An 18,796-nucleotide genomic window follows, 5' to 3' on the forward strand; every position below is an offset into this window, starting at 1 on the left:
GGCCGAACCTCACAAAGAGTGGATGAGGTGATGGTGCCATCCGTAATCGAAACGGACCCCTCCGGTCAATAATCCAAACTCTACCAATTGGACAACCATTTCCCCATTTGCACCCTGTACTTGTATATTAATAACGCACAATTATATTATCCGAACTGCTATCAGTTATTGTATAATATTTATTATATTTTAAATGAAAAATTAAAGTATAATTTGGGAATATGGCAAAGTATTTTTCATCTGAATAACACGTGAAAATCTTCATGCCTCTAGCTTCAATATAATGTTGATCCTCATTAAATATACGTAATTTCCATTGACGGATTTCGTACGCCCTTGGTAAAAGGTTATTTGTTTACACTCACGCAGGTGGTTGATCTATGTTGCTACGGAGTAAAAAAATATATAATACGGAGTAAACTACATATATTTTTTGTTTTATCGTAACTCTTACTGTGCTAAACGTTAAGGGATTTGCAGTTCATAGCCTCTCTGTATTATTTTTGTAGACATTATTAATCCCACTAGATGGATTTGTCGGGAACTCAAAATAGAAACTCAGAATAGTAGTAGGCGTGATGAAATTAAGTCCAACTTTTTCTCACAATTAGCAACTCGGTCATAAAACTCTCGAAGGAGACGTTTAGTGGACTTTTCTACGCGCTCTTATTATCACGCTATACGCAACAGGTCACCGTGGAGAGTGATGTGATATTTCTTCCTTCTATCGCTAGTTGTGGTGCTCGTTTGATTATTCGCTCGCGTTAATGGGATGGATTTATTTCATTTTTTCATGTAAATACCTTTTATGTACTCTCTCATTTCCTTTATGTTAAGGATCCATGAAATGAAACTGATTGAAAATTAAATGGAATGAAACCAAGGATGAATTATCCATCGCACTGTATCTGAAGGATACGGAAGGAATTTCTTCATTCTTCACGCAAAACCGTGGTTGTTCTTTATATCGCCATAAGTCTTTTTATGAATTAATTCATATTGCCAGATCACGTAATATGGAATTGTCGCATGAAAAATCGTCTTAAATTAAGTAAATATTTGATTCCATTAAATTAATTGGGGAAGGTCTATTATACTATTGACAAACAATTACTTAGTGTAAAGTTTGATATCTCCAGTTTCAGTTGTTAATAAGCTGTGTAAATAGGCACGTGAGGACTAAGACAATGGCAATGGTTTTGTCATTGAGGTACCCTTAGAGGAAGTGATTAGAATAACATTGTCCGACCGCGGTTGGGTCATATTCGGGTGAAAATTAATCTGGTGTGTGTTCGCCGCCACCTACCACACACCCTAGGGGTGGCTAGCAGGGTGCTAAAATAAATGACATAGATGAAATACATGAAATATATGATTTAGATGAAATACGTGAAATATATGAAATAGATGAAATAGATGAAATAGATTAAATAGAATATATAGATTAAATATATGATTTAGATGAAATGCATGAAAGATATGAAAAATATGATGTAGATGAAATAGATGACATAGATGAAATAGGTGAAATAGATGAAATAGATTAAATAGATTAAATAGATTAAAGAGATTGAATATATAAAATTAAATTAATAAATAAAATGATACCTTGTTTTGAAATCAAAGGGATAACTCTGATCATCATGTTATATTTCCTTGTGAGATTGCTCATCTCTCAAAGATACTTGGCTAACTAACGTTTTGATTACTCCCCAGCTGAAGATTCTGCAGGAATCTTTTTGATTGTGTAAGTATCAAAACAGATCTGATCTGAATAGAAAATACAGAAGTAAGGTTCAAAATACGATTAAATTAATTTGAAAAGTGGATAATGAGCAACCCGAAAGCTAAATATCACAGCTTCAGGCGTAACATGGCGAAAATCCTTCATTATAAAAGAAGACGCTTGGCTTTTGGTCGGACCGGAGGATGTTACGCTGTAACGAAACCTTCGTCGTAATAAATATTCTATGTGGAAAAGCCAAGTGCCTTCTTTCATCTCTTAACCAAAAGCCTTTTTTTCGAGAATCGTCTATTTTTTTAATATATTAAGTTACCTGAGTCATTCTAATGCTGCAAAAGTACTTCTGGGGCGTTTATTAATTAGAGTGAATGATTGTTTTTCCTGTTGGACAATAGTTCCTTCTCGTCAAAGGGGGCGAAAAAAGCGTGCCAATCAGAGAAAGGGAGAGAAAGGGTTCCTTTTTCTCCCTCCTTCCCCTCCCCCTCCAGTCGGTGGTGCTGACGGCGATAAAAGAGAAAATGTGGCATTGGAAGAGTAACGTGCATTCATTTTTAGGCCGACGATACTGCTCGTGGGAGTAGTCGGGCTCAGATAACGTAATGGGAGTGTATTCTTCCCATTTTGGTTTCACTAATGGACTACGTGCTCCACCCGGGCGTCACACCCGAAAGGGCCGACGTGAACCGTTTCACTGACACGGCGTTAGGCAGTGCACGCCGTGGAGGATTAGTCGATGACTTTGTCTGATTGAAATCATCCGGTTCACTGATGCGTGTTAGACACACATATTCGCCATTTTGCGTAGATTAGGAAAGGCGATCCTTTGACGTGAATCTTTAGGTGATCTGGATGTGACCATTATTAGAAAAAGGCACCTGTACACACAAAATCTGATATTGAAAACATCACGTCGAACCACTGTATTTTTTTAAGAATTAGGGTACAGGATATTCAAGTAACTGCGATGAGTGGTGTTAAATTAATATAACCATTTCAGTTAAATCTTATGCCACGAGAATATGAGCATTTTCTCAAGCACTAATATATAGAAACCGTGAATACTATGCAAAAATATTGCATTAGCATAGATGTCTATCGTTTATTTGCTCCCACAAATGATTGTTTTTTCCAATTTATTGTACATTTGTAAAACCTACCTAAATGGTTCACCGTTTTGATTTAATTTTCCATTGCTCATTAATGGCAGGTCATTGATATTATCTTTCCTCCTAAAGCTCTCTTAATAATACTCTTTGGGCTATTTAAAGTCCTTAATTAACTGTCAAGTAAAGCTTAATTAACTGTCAAACTTGTAGATACTTAGATTAAATGGTTTGCATGAAGTAGTATCGGTTAAATTTTCGGAATAATAGATTTATTTCAGATAATGCTACAAGGCTTCAATATTCTTCAAAGTATATCTTTTGAGCGTCTTCACACTTTTGCCAGTGACTTTCCCAAGACTTAAAGGCTCCCTGGTAGGAGGAAGGTCTTTTAGGGTACGCGCGCTTTTAGGGTACGCGTAAAGTTTCTTTAACGGCGGTTCCGATGGTCCCATGGTGGTGTCCTTTGAGATAGGATTGAACTTTTGGGAATGGGATATAGTCTTCTCTTGTTAATTCGGGACTCTAAGGGGGTTGGGGAATCGTCGCAATGCCGTTGCAGAAGGTCCTCACAAGCAGACACTCGACTGAGCTTTTGATCGTCTGCCAAGATCTTGGGACGAGTTTAGCGCATCTTCAAATTTTTAGTGCTAATTATGTGCATTGTCACTGTCTTGTCAATGCTAGTATGATCCAATGCGATCATGCGCACACTCAACTGAAGGTCTGAATGCAGCACTTTACGCACACGTGAGGAAAAATTGATGCCGATACTTTTCGTAAAAACGTTGAATATTTACAATAAAGATAAATAATAATACTAAGGCAGAACATTTCTAAACTGACGGTCTGAATTCAGCACTTCACGTACACGTGAGGAAAGTTACCGATACGTTTTCTACCAACTTTGTATATTTACAATATAGATGGGTAAAATAATTAGTTATAAAATGTCTTATATAGTTAAGAGATAATAAACATCAATTATTATTTTCACAGCATTGCTGTGGAAACCCTTCGTGCGGCATTTATCTGCGTTTAATTCGAATACAAATTCTTTTTTTTATATTTGGGCATTTTTTCATCGGTTAATTAATGAATAGTAAAAAATTTTAAGAGCATATAAAATTTCACCTCCTCTAATTATTTTGTGATAGCTTTTAATGCGAATAATTGAAAAATCGATTGTACCCTGCAAAAACTTGAAGAGTATGCAAAATTATTTCAATTTAGATCCCCATTTCATTGGGAATTGCAGCTTACATTTTAAACAACTTTTCCCAAGTCAAAATGAAATGCTATCTGTTGAATTAATGTGTTTATCCCATTATCTGTTGTTCATATTTTAATAATTAGACCGCAATTCGAAAGTTATAATTGCATTTTAATCTTTTATTTTGTTCAAAATTATGCCAAGCTTTTTTTAAACTAATAATTGTTATTTGTTTCATTTTATGATACCAAAAATTTCATTTCATAGCAAAAACATTCAAAATTACCTGAAGTAGTTCACCAGGAAAACTGCATCGCTAGCCGGTATACTGAGCTTGCAAGTTGCATGCTAATGGTGTAAGAGACGAGAAGGATAGGGATCGAAATGAATTTGATTAATATTACCATGATAAATAATTGCGTTTCATGCCTAGTAAATAAGTCTGTCCGCCACTTAGAAACGATTCCTGAAATATGAAGGAATTTAAAACTGGGATAAACATTTGTCCTATAGTTTAAACAGTTTTATATATTATATAGTTTTATACAGTTTTATATTATATATATTATATTTGCCCTATAGTTTAAACAGTTTTATATATAGTTTATAGTTTTAAATTCCCTTTTCTAGGTAATTGTATTTTATCAATTTGATTGTTTCTACATTTACTCAATACTCCGCAAGCCGCCGCGAGGGTGGGTGGCGGGCGGTGTTAGGACACCACCCGTAATTAAAAACGAAACAAAAAACCGCATGCAAAAGCCACTAACTTATACTATCCACAAACAAAAGATGGTATATATTCATGTAAGAACAATTGCACCCCGCAAATATGCAAACACCATATTTTTAGAGTAACTTCGGTTTCTTACTATTATGATTTATAATTCATCGGGGAAAGAATGAGCATTCGTATATATCCGTACTGGAATCTATCCCCCTTATTTCATCTCTGTGGTCTGATCTAACTAAGTATTATGGGGCCATTATAATTCCTTTAGTGTCAATTGTTACAGTTAATACAAAAAGGTAAGTCCTATGAATAGATGGTACTTTATTTTTATTTTAAAGCCCAAACAGGTTGAATAAGTTAAAAACAAAAAAATTCAATTCCACACGTAAATGTGTAGAATATATGCGGATTCATAAGGCTTTATTTTGACGTTATTCTTCATAAAACGATTCCGCAAAGTTACGGCTGAAACGACTAATCAACCCAACTATGGTTGATTGTTAAATTTATTAATTGGCTAGAAAAGTGATTTAAAATTGTGGCACTGATAGCTTTTAGGTGTCGATGACCTCAATTCTAGCAATGATAATTCAATATTGAGAGAAAAAAAAGTTACAACAAAAACAATAAAATCTGTAAAAATAATTTACAGCCTGCAACAGCCGCATGGCACGGGCTGGACGTTCGTTTCATGTCTTCGAATAGATGTCACCATCTTCCAATTTTATTATTAATGTATTTCATGTCACTTGGCACACGTAAATGTAGTTCTCTTTGCTCTTTCAATTTATATTTACTTTGTTTTAATTTTATTTACATGTTTGAATAGGTACGCATTATTGAATGCATTTATTACAGCGATGCATTTCATAGTATTTTTTTTATTCCGTTTCATTTTGATTTGCCACAATTTTCGAATTCAAATATAACTTCATCTCACTCATTGGAAGCCTGGCAATTTGATGCTTACTTTTAGTGTAGCAGGTTTAAAAAAATATTAATTAGCCTCTGTTCACTGGCATTTTTTTTGGCTAATTTACCTTTGTTATTTTCAGTTCCGGACGAATTGCGAAGTTTGTGAACATTCCAAAACCACACTAGTATATGAAAAAAATATGTATGCCTTTGAATATGAGAGCGGAAATATATTTTTACTAAATGAATGTATCAGTGTCGCTAATAGTATACCGAGCGAATGTAAGAAATGTCTATTAACTAAGACAGCATTTTGAAGCTTGTATAGCTTTCAATTAACTTTCGAAGATTAACTTACCGTTTAATCAATAAGATGGAGCATATAACTCTAGCCAAACAGCATGCCATTTGGATACTGTATATGGCAACATGTTAAATTAAAAAGATAAAAGAATATCAGTAAAAATGCAATTAATTTCAAGGATGGAGAGGACAGCAAAATTCATGTGCCATTTTCATAAAACAACTGCTTTTCGTTAAAGAACCCTTCCGAGCCAGAATTTATAGACCACATGCTCCACCCGCTGTTTCCAACTCATCCTAGGAGAGAATTTTTTAAGGTTAAATCTTTGGAGGTGATATGGGGTGATATTATTCTGGTTATCCTGGAACTTAATTCAAGGATTACCTAAATAACGCTTTTGAATACTTATTCGCTTCTTACTACGCTCCTTAATTAAGATTTAAAAAAAATATTTTTGCCTTCGCTGAACTAGACTATATTCACCCCTTCTTCTAAGAAATAGAATCTCTCAGGGAAAAATGTGAGGGGAATTTCGGGGTCGGGCAGTCAAACAGACTCCGAACATCCATTTTAATGACGCAGTTTCATTAAAACATCCTTCAGTTATCAAAAGACTGGCATGGAGTAAAGAGGATTATTTTTTTCCCTTCGGGTAGTCCTTCGATTTAAATAAAAGTCAGTTAGTGAAGCAGTGCATGTGGTGCGTCCCATTAAATGTAGAAGTTGGGGCTCATCGTATATTTTTTAGCGAGTGAAACACATAAACGAAGAGCAATCTCTTCTTATATATCTCCTCGGCATCTCTTGAAGTCTCAAAATGAGAACCTAAAAAATGCAACGTTTACCTTGCTTTCTACTCAAATTTTCTAAAGCCGTAACGATAGTAAATAAGAACCTCACGGATATTATCCCTTCCCCCCCGCCCATAAAAAATAATAGTTTCAAAGATGATTTCTAGCGCAAAACTCTTATGGATGTTCTTTGAGATTGAGCGAATACGACGAGTATTCCTTGAATGATTCGAAATTCGATGACTTCAAAACTGGAAAAAACACGATTCCCCACTTCTCCAGAACTGCTGATCTTACGGAGTTGAAATATTTAACGGTTTTTCAAAATTACTCCAATAGTTTCAGAGCACCACATTAGTGCAGTTGAGACTCCCTTCGCCGAAATCTAGACAGCCCCATATTTTGTGAGCTAAATTTAAAAATTCACGATCTGGTGATGCGACCGTATAACAATTAAAATGTGAGGCTCATTAGAGACAGATTTCTAGGTGTTCATATTTATATTTCTTTAACTTTCAGTATGAATTTAACGTCAGTATGAATAGCTTGGGCTTCTTAAACACAGCATGACTGAAAATGCCTGTTATCGATTGCTATAGGCGCGCTTGGTATCTTAATGCTTAAGTTTTAACACTACTTGCTCGGTAAGTGAGAAAATGATATGATCGGATCAATTTAAAAATTTTAATCTGTAGCAACTCCGCTCCTAAACGCTGATTCAGTTTCTAGTAACATGGTGTTCAAGTTTGAAGAGAAATGAAATAAATTAACGATAAAATAAAATTAAAATTAAATCGAAGAAGAGACCCGAGTCTCAATTTCGCCCGAATAAAGAAGTATATCTACCCATCCATTTATTCAAAGGGATCATTTATCGCATTGTCCTGTACGATCAATTGTGGCAATTGCTTCAACGAGTAGCTATGCGTATTCATTGCTCATGGTTATCTCGTCTTGACAAATGATTAGTGAGTGAGCATTTCTTCTTGGAGCCTATTTCTTAGAGAGCAATAAGCAAACGTTGATTAATTTTAATTGTTCCCCAATTAAGTAATGCGGTCAATTATATTTTAATAACTGTCAAATGCTCTTTTCATTTTTAGAGGTGGATCCAAAGAGAGTAAAGGTTACAGGATTATTGGCCAACTTTGGGAAATATATTTGTCTCTTGAACATAAAAATATCTTCAGCAGTGCGTGTTGCAGTCTCTTAATGAGTGCGATCAATTTTAATTTCAACACGATTTTCGAATTGATTTAGGTGAAAATGGTTGTAAAATTATTTTCGTTGCATGACAATGCCTTGGACATTTTCAAGTCTCGCTACTGGCTCATTGGGATATTATATCCCACCAAAGGCAAGAGCATTTTATTGCCACTATCACGGGAAGGTGAGTATTTGTTTTATTTAAAATAAGTGAATTTATTCAAAATTTAATAAATACTCCTGTTTTCTCCAATAACCAGAAAGGACGTTCGTTATTTTTAAACAACTTATTCGTGAGGCATGATTGCTTTAAATTTTCCGTAAATGGGCTCATATCGTGACCCATCAAAATAGGTTGCTGCCTCTGATAAATGGTTTGCGACCAATATTTATGAGATTCATCGTCGAACTACCATTAAAGTTATAAAAAAAGTATGTTTTTAGAAGCAGTATGTTATACAAGTAAATTGTATGATACTTATAGAGGGACATTCTCGATTCCAAAAGAAGTGCAGAAAAAATTCCAATAATACCTTTTCCTTTAATTTGCAACCGAAGCTAATGAGAAAGGCACCGGCCATAATTTGCCGTTACGCAAAAGTATTTAAGTTCTCATAAGCTCAGAAACCCTTTATTATTATTATTATCGGGAGACTTAGACCTCAAGTTCAGAAAATCTTTTATTTGTCTTTCTTCGTATCTTTGATCTTCAGCAGTCCCTTTACTTAAGCTTCTCTTGTTCGGTCGCACCGATTCATTTGTTTGCTTTGGAAAACTTCCCGCTTTCCCACGGTGAACCTTTGCGTGTCAACAGGAAAATCATATTTTTCTCTCGATATAATCAGTAATCGCCGGGGAAACGAATAAGTCTCTTCAAACATCTATATTACAATCGTGATGAATTGCTTTTTGGACTGATTAAGATACTATTTCCGATCGCATTAAAGCCAAAAAAAAATATATATATGCATGCTAACTTTTCACCCTTCTTGGCTATTGAGCAGCATTTATTAGCCGATCCATGCGATTCTGACCTCACGGTATTCGATTTAACTTGTCTCCAAGGGGTTTTTTTTTAGGAAAAACTTTCTTGCTAGTTTGCCGTGATGTAGTCGGAAAATTGGGATTAGCTATAAATTTAATGTGGATTTATGGAAGCAACTCACATTCTAAAGAAAAATGCTTCAATAATCCTTTTTAGTGAAAGATGTAAATGATGAGCAAAATACATAATTTTTCATCTTGTATTAAATAAGATTGTTGTAGCCAAACTTTGTAGACGTTCTCCGAAATATTCAAACTCAGATCTTAGGTTTTAAAATAAATAGCGCTTTGCATTTAAGTTATATTTGTCTTCCTACGAGCTTGTTACACCAAAATCTTTGACGATTCCTTGCCTACGGTAAATATAAAATTGTTCAAGTATAAAAGGATATGAGCTTCGAATAAATAAAGCAAACGGTAAATTAATAAAGGTAATATTAATAAAGGTAATAACAATGGTAATATTAATAAAGGTAATATTAACAAAGGTAATATTAATAAAGGTAATATTAATAAAGGTAATATTAATAAATGTAATAACAATGGTAATATTAATAAAGTTTTAATAATGTATAACTAATTTCTACCAATTGATACTGATGTAAAAAACGAGCCTTATAGAAAAAATGTATCCATACTAGATGACCAGTGTGACCTTAATCACAAATTATTTGAAGGTAATTTAATTTTTTTATTTTATTATAATATTGAAGGAAGAGAGATCTTTTTAGTGAATTGATAGATTCCTGGAAAATGAAGTGCACTGTACATAATCATCAATAAAGATAATTATTGCCACTTAAATGAATATTTTAATCAATAACGATAATTATTATTTTGTCGATACGTTGTAGTTATAAATTTAGCAGCGCTTCAGTTACTTTTACAATCGCAAAACTTTTCAAATACTCTTAATTTCATGTAATTTTATAAATTTTTAAGGAATGATGAAAGTTTAAGCTAAAATTCTGTGAATAGTATTTTCGAACGATATCTTACTGGCAAAAAATAATATTTATATTAATTGTTAAAGGTGAATATACAAAATCGTATTGTATAAACAATCTGTTTTACGATAATAATACATAAATGTTGATTGTGTGTTATTTAAGATACATGGTCTCCAATAACTTACAAAGAAATGGTCATTCAATTGCTTCGAGTTGTCAAAATCGAGTCATAATACGAATAGTAAAGACATAAGATTTACTACAAAAGTACAAAAGTAAACGCTGCAAAGACATCTAGTACATTTGTAGGAACATGCGATTGTGTATTTTACTTGCTAGTATGCGTATAACATGTGTGTAAGTTAAAAGGGTTTTGCATGAATATACGTCTCTGTTGGTGTAAATTGGGATGCTTTTGTTTGCCCTGCATGTGGTTGCATTCCGTTTTATAGGTGATGTCCTAACACCCCCTCCACACACCCTCGCAGGGAGTCGTGGGTTATTCTGTGGATGTAGATGTAGATGAAAAAAAAACAATTACTTGTATGCAGTTTGAGTAAACTGAAAGAATCGATAACGTATTAAATCTTTTTCCATATTACGCGTGTGATACTGCATAACATGTATAATTACTTATATAGTATCTAATGGTGGTATAATTATAAAAGTGAGATGCAATGGGGTTTCTGTTGCTCACTCCTAAACACTTTAACTTAATAGTGTATCCAAAATATTAGAGTTGCTAGGGTGGGAATTAGTCATGGAGCGAAGTTTTAATTACAGATTATATCTCTTGCATTAATGGGAAGGACATCTCTTTAGCAGTGGTATTGAAAATATATGATTACCCCCATTGCACTACGGTAGGAGAGATCATGTCAATAAAATTAGAGAGATAGAGTTTAGAACGGATAGGTTTTACATGTCATTTTTTCCGCGAACGATAAGGAATCAGAATAATGCCCGACCGCGGTAGGGTTATATTCAGGTCAAAATTAGTCTGGTGTGTTTTCAACCCCTGCCACAAACCCTATCAGTGGTTTGCAGGGTTGTAAAATAAAAAAAATAACATAACGGTGACTTTCAATATGGATTACTGCTCTTTGACTACTGCAATCGCTACTAAGTTTAAATACCATTTTAGGAAGCTGGATAGCCGGTGTACGTTCACCGCCATTCATTCTTAATGCAAGTTTTAAATTTGGTTGTATTTTCATGACTCAATACTAGATACTTTCAAAAAATACATCAGGATTAATCATGCTATTTATCATGAAAAATTATCATAAAAACGACCTATTATGATGCTTCAGGTTATAATTGTGAACGCTTTCTGTCCTTTTCGATACTATGTGAATAATACATCCCTGTGCATTTATCTCCATTGTATATCTTTAATTTTACAGCCGTTATGAATTTCATTTTTTTACCAAGTTTTTTCATTATATTTTGCATATACATAGAAAAACATGGGAAAATGTTGTTGCTAAATATAATGCCAACTACTTTATGATCTTTTACTCGCAAATATCACTTTTTTATGATTTATTAGCTTGAATAGCAACTATGCTCACGGCTAAATTGCATGAAGGCTTTTCACTCAGTCCTTTATTTTATATGCAAAGGCTTAATATTATTTTTACGTTGCCTGTTTAATTAGTGGAGAAAATTTGATCCTTCAAATACTCGCTTAGGCCTTTCGTTGCAAAATGTCAGACGGGAAAATTTAATCTTAAAAAAGCGAACGAGTAATATGCAAAAACAAGGAATACCATACTAAGTGATTGCGGTCTCTCTAAAGAGCACATGAAGAATTTATGTAACTTTATGGAAGTTCAATATACCTAGTTAATTTTAAAAGTATCACGTCTGAGGTGTAGTCATTTCCATATAATGTTCCTCCCTCAGTGAAACCACGGACAGCGTTAACTACGCGTTTCATTTCCAAGTGTTGCATTCTGCAAATAAGTGGGCATAAAATATCTAAATATAGCCAGAGAAGTTATCGCATGTTGAAATAAAGCCATGCAAAGAAGGGGTAACTTAATGTTGAATTTTCAACCGGCATGCATTGCTTAAATATTTAGTACGTTCTTTTTCAGAGAAATTGTGATAATTTCATTCCCGTAGCCTGAGAAATTCTCATTTGCATGTTTTCCACTACCGTTCACGAGGGAAAATATTTGCCCTCACAGTGGCATTGCACCATGCGCAGTGCCATCGCACTGTACCATTTAATACAGGTCCTGTCCCAAAAGTAGTAGGACTGAGTCGAATAAAGAGTAGATCTATACAAAAATTATTGCCAGAATTGATAAATTCACTCAAAAGTCTTCGAACTAGCGCCCTTGTGCGCACACACACCGCTGCCAGCGGGTTTTCCAAGCCTCGTACGTTTTCTGAAAGGTGGCGCCCGGAATGCTGTCAAAATCTTCCGTCACGGCCTGTTGTAACGCTTCCACCGAGATGTGGTGACATCCTTTCAACACAAATATGTGGCGGAGGAAGAAGAAGAAGTCTGGTGGGGCATTGTCTAAAAGATCTGGATCCTCATTCATGGTCGAGAAGCTCTTCGCAGGTCCGCGTGAGAGTTTTCTTTTGTTCATTCCAGAGCACTCGCGGTACCAACTTCACGCACAAATCCTTCTCATTCCTATGTTTTTGGTCACAAGCCGATGCAAATCACTCTTAGAAATGCCAAATTCATCAGATACCATGCGAACACTTAATCTGCGATCCCTGTCCATTAAAGACTTAGTTCTTGCAATATTTTCATCACTTTTTGAGGCCGAAGGATGTCCTGAACGTTCGGCGTCTTCAACACGTATCTGATACAACCTGAGACATGTACAGATTGCGGATTAGCCTCCTGTTTCTACTCCTATTTTCTCCAATATATTCATATATTCTATTAAACGCTTCCTCAAAGTCTACGGAACGCAACCATCTTTACGCTAATCATTGTCAACATTTTAATATCATGCCTTAGTTCTATACGCTTTAATATGGAGATGTTTTCAATCATGAAATATTTCAAATAAATTTATAAGTTCTTTATCGATTTTGCACAAATGAGAAAGTATTCAATAAGAGAGATGAAGTATTTGATTTTTTTGTCATAAAACATGGCTTCTGGCTTCCTTTAATTTACAAAATCCGGTGAACGATAATGAATATTTTTTTCCCTAAAAAATAAGGTTAGCATTTTTATGTGTTGATGTAGTTGATTTTTCTTACCTACCTCTAGAAATACTTCTTAAAAACATTAGACTCCGAGTGACTCCAATCATTTGGAAGGAAACCTCTTGTCGCTCTATCCTACATTTTATCCTCCTTCGTCCATTTTCCGTAGAAATCCTGTTCCGTTTGCGTCCATTCTACAGCCATCTTCAAAGTGAAGCTTTTATACGTGAGGAGAACTTTGTTATCCCTGGACGCCATTGATTGATCGACTGCGTTTCATCTTTAATCGGTGACCTCAACGAAATGGCTTTTATATCTTTCCCTCTCTCTCTCTCTCTCGGGTGTTTTTTCTCACTCCGATTAACTGGGGTCGGTGGAGAGAGGGTGAGGCAATCGGGTCTCTGATTTTTGATTTACGTGGAAATAATGAAACCCGATCTGTTGAATTCAATTCCTTTCATTCGAAAGGTTTAGGGAGAGATTTCGCCATTTCGACCTCGAATGGATGTGTATCCAGCACTCAATGAATAGAACTTCCAGAAAATATCTTCGCATTTTATGCCCCGATATATTAATATGTTGTCCCTGCCACAAACCACGATTAAAATGAACTCATGCTGTCGGTGTTCAAATTCCACGTAGGTGTCCCTTTTTTACTGTGGGGTCTTTGCGTTCTAAACAAAAAAAATTATCCTTCAGCATGCTGAAGAATTACCATACAAGTATGTACTACAAGTATGTACTACAAGTATGTACTCAAAGTATGTAAGACAAGTATGCAATGCAAGGGTGTGATGCAAGTACATAATACAAGTATATGTATACTTGTACGAATACACGCATGTAACTAATGTGGTATGGAACTTTATCATTTTATCCTTCTTGGGCATTTTTGTTCATTGGGTAGTGTTAGCAATTGGCGGACATCGCGTATATTACACTAAGTCGCGGGCAGGAAAGATATTTATTACTAATAACGATGAAAGAGTTGCCCCACAAGTTTTTTAAATTAATGGGAAAGGTTTCATGCAGCGTGTGATAGAAGGGAATTATTGTGGTTGTCCATATTATGAGTATGACTTCTTACCTGTTTGATGACGTAATAATTGAATTGATATTTATATAAAACTGTCACACTTCTAGTGTTAAGGCAGTCGAAAAAACTAAATGCAGAATTCGTCAGAATAAAGAGAAAAAATAACCAAACGGATGATGTGTCCGCAGAAGCTAATTTGAATCTAGGTTATCTCTCATAACGATCAAGAGGACAATGTGTGGTTGGCGCAAGCTTTTATCGCCATGGAATCCAAGGAAACTACCTTGCTTTTACCTTGATCCTGGCTTTCTCTTTGTTAAAAAAAAAGCTGTTCATCTGGAATTATGGGAATTAATGAATATATCTTTTGGGTCTACAAAGTTTGGTGGGATGCAAAATAATATCGACAAACTTTGATTGCATAAAACATTGTGGAGGCGTCAAACAGTAGAATTAAAAAATAATTTGTATGTTTGGGGAAACAGGTTGTGTGGAACAAGAGGAGACAGTAAGGTAACAATATAACCATTTACTCAATTAAAGATAATCCATTCACTACCCGATGCTGTTCTCCAACTATCCAAAATATACTGCCAAAACCGGCTCAATTGCAAAAAAATATTGTTCCCATTAGTTAATGTATTTTTTATTTATTTGATCATTATCCTTAGGCTCTAAGAGATACATTGAACATAAGGGGTATAATTTTATGAAATATCTTGAGTTAGCCATGGCGAAATCGAAATATAGCGACAAAAATTACCGGATAACCATGTAGTTATCCGGTAAAACGGCACCCGATATTTAAGTAATAACATGGCGTAGCCATTCGGTTACGCCATGTTATTACTTAAATATTGATTTGATTTTCTTAACCAGAAAATAATTTTAGTCGCCTTCCACATTGTTCACGTCCTAAAGTGTCAGTATTATACGTATCCATAACTTCTATTGGCAGGCACGACCAAGGGTGTAATGGCTATCGGTAATAGTCCTAATAGAAGAAATATAGTAATAGCTTGTTTAGAACGGTGAAAGTGGGTCTTAGATTACAAAGCTTTGGTTTCACTAGTTTCATACATGCAATAATTTTGCCAAATCTAACTGATGTAGTGCCATAGTCACCATCAGGAACATCTGCACGTGGCATTGCTACTACAAAGGCTGGTGACCTACCGAGTCATGGATCGTTGCATAATACCTCGTATTGGCTGTTTATCTCCGTCACTTCCGTTTCCATTCTCTGTTTCCGCAGCTGATTATCTGAACCATGTTCTTTAAAAAATTCTTGATATCTCGTAATATGTCCTCATTATACAGCGTAGGTTCCAAAAGTAATATAATTATTTTTTAATAAGTAGTTTGTTGAACAGATTTGCACAAAATCTTAACATTCTTCAAAGTACTGTCCTTAGTCCTCTACACATTTTCCCAGCGACTCTAACATGACCGTTACGCACCCTGGAAAGCGTCTTTGGGGACGTCTCGCATGGTCTTCTATGGACAGAAAAGGGGTTCCTTTCAGAGCTACCTTAATCCGAGGGAACACAAAGAACTCTGCTGGGGTGATGTTAGGACTATAGGAGGGGTGGGGCAGCGTTGGCACCTGGTGTTCGGCTAGGAATTCGCGGGCTCATACCACGTTGTGGAAAGCACCTTGGGCACGAGCTTGACGTACACTTTATCATCGCTAAATCTTGAGTAACAATGAGAAACACAACAGTTCATTGGCACCCATATTGATGCTCAATCGACGGTCAGCGTCCGATAATTGTCGAACACGAGCCACATTGTTGTCGGTTTTGCTGGTTGACGGCCGCCCAGAGCGTTGTTCGTCGTGAACCTCTTCCCGGCACTACTTTAAGGCCTTTAACCGCCTCGAAACTTGTGAGTTGGACAGACCAGAGTACCCGTAAGCCTCATGAATCATTTTGTTAGTCTCATGAAGAGATTTTTCAGTTTAGCACAAAACGTAGTAATCTCGTAACGTTGCTCGATCAACCATTCCATTTTTTTCGTGACACGGTCGGCGCGCAGAGGTTTACAATAACTGACATCCTGCCGCTTCCACAGCTTGGAGAGCACTAAGACTGGTTTTGCGGCAAAGCTTATCGTCCTCCCATCCTACTCTGAGTGGTTTGATCCCACTCCGACTAATAGGATCGGCGTGAGAAATTCGATTGCACTACCTTTGGAACGCACCCTGTATTTTCTTGTTAGGGCAGGCTATTTTCTACGTCCCCTTTCATCAAATCCATTTGTTAATTATCGTAAAGATGAAATTACGTAATTCAGCTCTATAACTGTTGACATTATTTCTTTAGTTGTGCGCATATTTTCTTAAGGAAGTAAGAAATGAGGTCAAGGTCGTCTCACCATTGGCGGTCCTCCCTTGTGCAGCCGTCGCGACTTGTTGATTCCGACGTTCCTTGCTTTCCCTCATGTGCCCCGTTCAGCTCTATTCCCTCCCCCCTGCCTCTCATCCCTATTCCCCGCTCCTCTCTCCGCCCCCATCCTTCCCATGGGGATTTCCGCCATTCTGCACCGACCGAATCAACGTCCCCTCAAATCACTCACCTCCCTGAGCACCACCGCACGAGATTATTTATTTATTTATTTCCCCTTTTATTCCCCGAAGTCTACGTGGGCTTGTGTCCCCATCATGCTCGTGTCTTCGGGCATCACCCCAAGAACTCCAGACGTGGAGCACCAAGGGACCCCAGGAGAATATTTCCCCGGCTATTCACGAGTTTTCCCTTAAGCTGTCCAACTAATGCCAATCTTTCCTACCGGTTCGGTATATTTTTTGTACTTAGTGGCCTGCCGGAGGCATTTTTCTGGTTTGCTTTCTCCCTGGGGATGCGTGTACATGCGCCGGAGTCTCTGAAAAATATAGATTATCCGTTTCCGTTTTCCGATGTAGGACAGATGAGAATGACGCGAGGAGGAAAACAAAGTACGTGTTCTTGGTAAAGCAATTGAGCTCTCAGGGTCATTCGTTGGGGACTGTCTTGAAAATTAATTTTATATTCTTTGTAATATACCGGATACATAAACCTACTTATCGATTGAATATACTTCTATTCTTTCTACGAAGATTGAAGAGACGCATATTGGTAACCTTTATATAATATTTACGTGGGAAAAATTGTTTTTGTGATTTAAGTACGTATTGTATGTAGGTGCATTCTTCAAAAATATTAGCACATCTCTGGCGGCTATATTCGCAATATATTTAGGTATAAATTGAGCATAAGAGTATGAACTTTCGGTTCATTGCTGTAAAAATAACTCCCCTACTGCCTGCACACGTGAACACATTTGATATTCATTTTTAATCCTCTTTTTGAATGTTTTATTGATTTGCAGTTGCCAGACCACCGTCCTGCATTTTTTTCGTTTGCAGAAATGCCTGAAGAGTAAAATTCGAACAACATTCTAGTTAACACGACAAAATTCTTTGAAGCAAGTTTAAATATAACACCAGTCTGTATTCTCCAATGGATAAAATTCCAATGGACTGCCGAAGGTTTGACGAAAACGAAGAATATTGGCGGTAACGCCCACTCTCATTAAACAGTACAGCTAAGTAAGTATATCCTTTGAAGTACACGATTTACTACGATATTTATTGTAAATTAATGTTTATCATTGGGTTTTTAATCATGAATATTAGCTTTATTAAATATATAAAGCCGATTATCACCTATTTCGGTTTAGATCGGATATATTTTTGGTTTTGCCGTGGCTATATCGATATGGTGGTAGTCTAAAGACCTTTCTGGGGCAACCAAAAATCCGAAACTACAGTCTCTAGTTAGAGTATACAATTCAAGTCAAAGTGGTCAGTGGAGCCCATTCGAATGAACAATAAACAACGTGTCGATTCACGAATTGCATTTTCCCATTTACGGCCCTATGGTCTTTTGGGACATTGGAATTTCACGGGCGGGGAAGATCGTGCCGCGGAACCCCGAACGGGATTTAAAGAGAGTTTGTGCAGGCTCTCGAAAGAAAAGAAATGCCAACGAATGGGTCGGGCAGATTGAAGGCCACTCGAGGATTGCTGTCGTAAGAGGCAGATCACGTTCCAAGCAAGCATTGGGAGACCTTTCTTCTTTAAGAGATTCTTTAGTTGCATTTACCACAATTATTTATTTGAATTGGTGGACTTTAATTATAAATGACGGTAATGAATTGGTGGAGCAGTTCAGTCATGAATGCATAGCATGCTTTAATTGCTATAGCACATAAACACGAAGTCTGTTCAAAAACTATCGGTAATTTGAAGTTCCACGGGGCAGGTATATTTCATTTTCGATTTTTTTGTGACGTTATGTTGGTACTTAGGTCTCTCACTTATGCCCAGAGGTTTTTGCAATTTTGAATATTAAGTTAAACGTTGATGGCTGTTTTGCTTGGACGTGTTTTGGTTTGTCTTCGATTTTTGCCCGTTACAAAAAATCGATCAAAGAATCTGCTTCAAATTTTGTGTGAAAAACGAAATTAAGTGCCCGGACGCATTCCGAATATTGACTGTGGCATATGCAGAAGCTACCTTGGACCGAAACAAC

This window comes from Hetaerina americana, unplaced genomic scaffold (genome assembly GCF_022747635.1).
Source record: "Hetaerina americana unplaced genomic scaffold, ioHetAmer1.1.p SCAF_8, whole genome shotgun sequence".
Taxonomy (NCBI): Eukaryota; Metazoa; Arthropoda; class Insecta; order Odonata; family Calopterygidae; genus Hetaerina; species Hetaerina americana.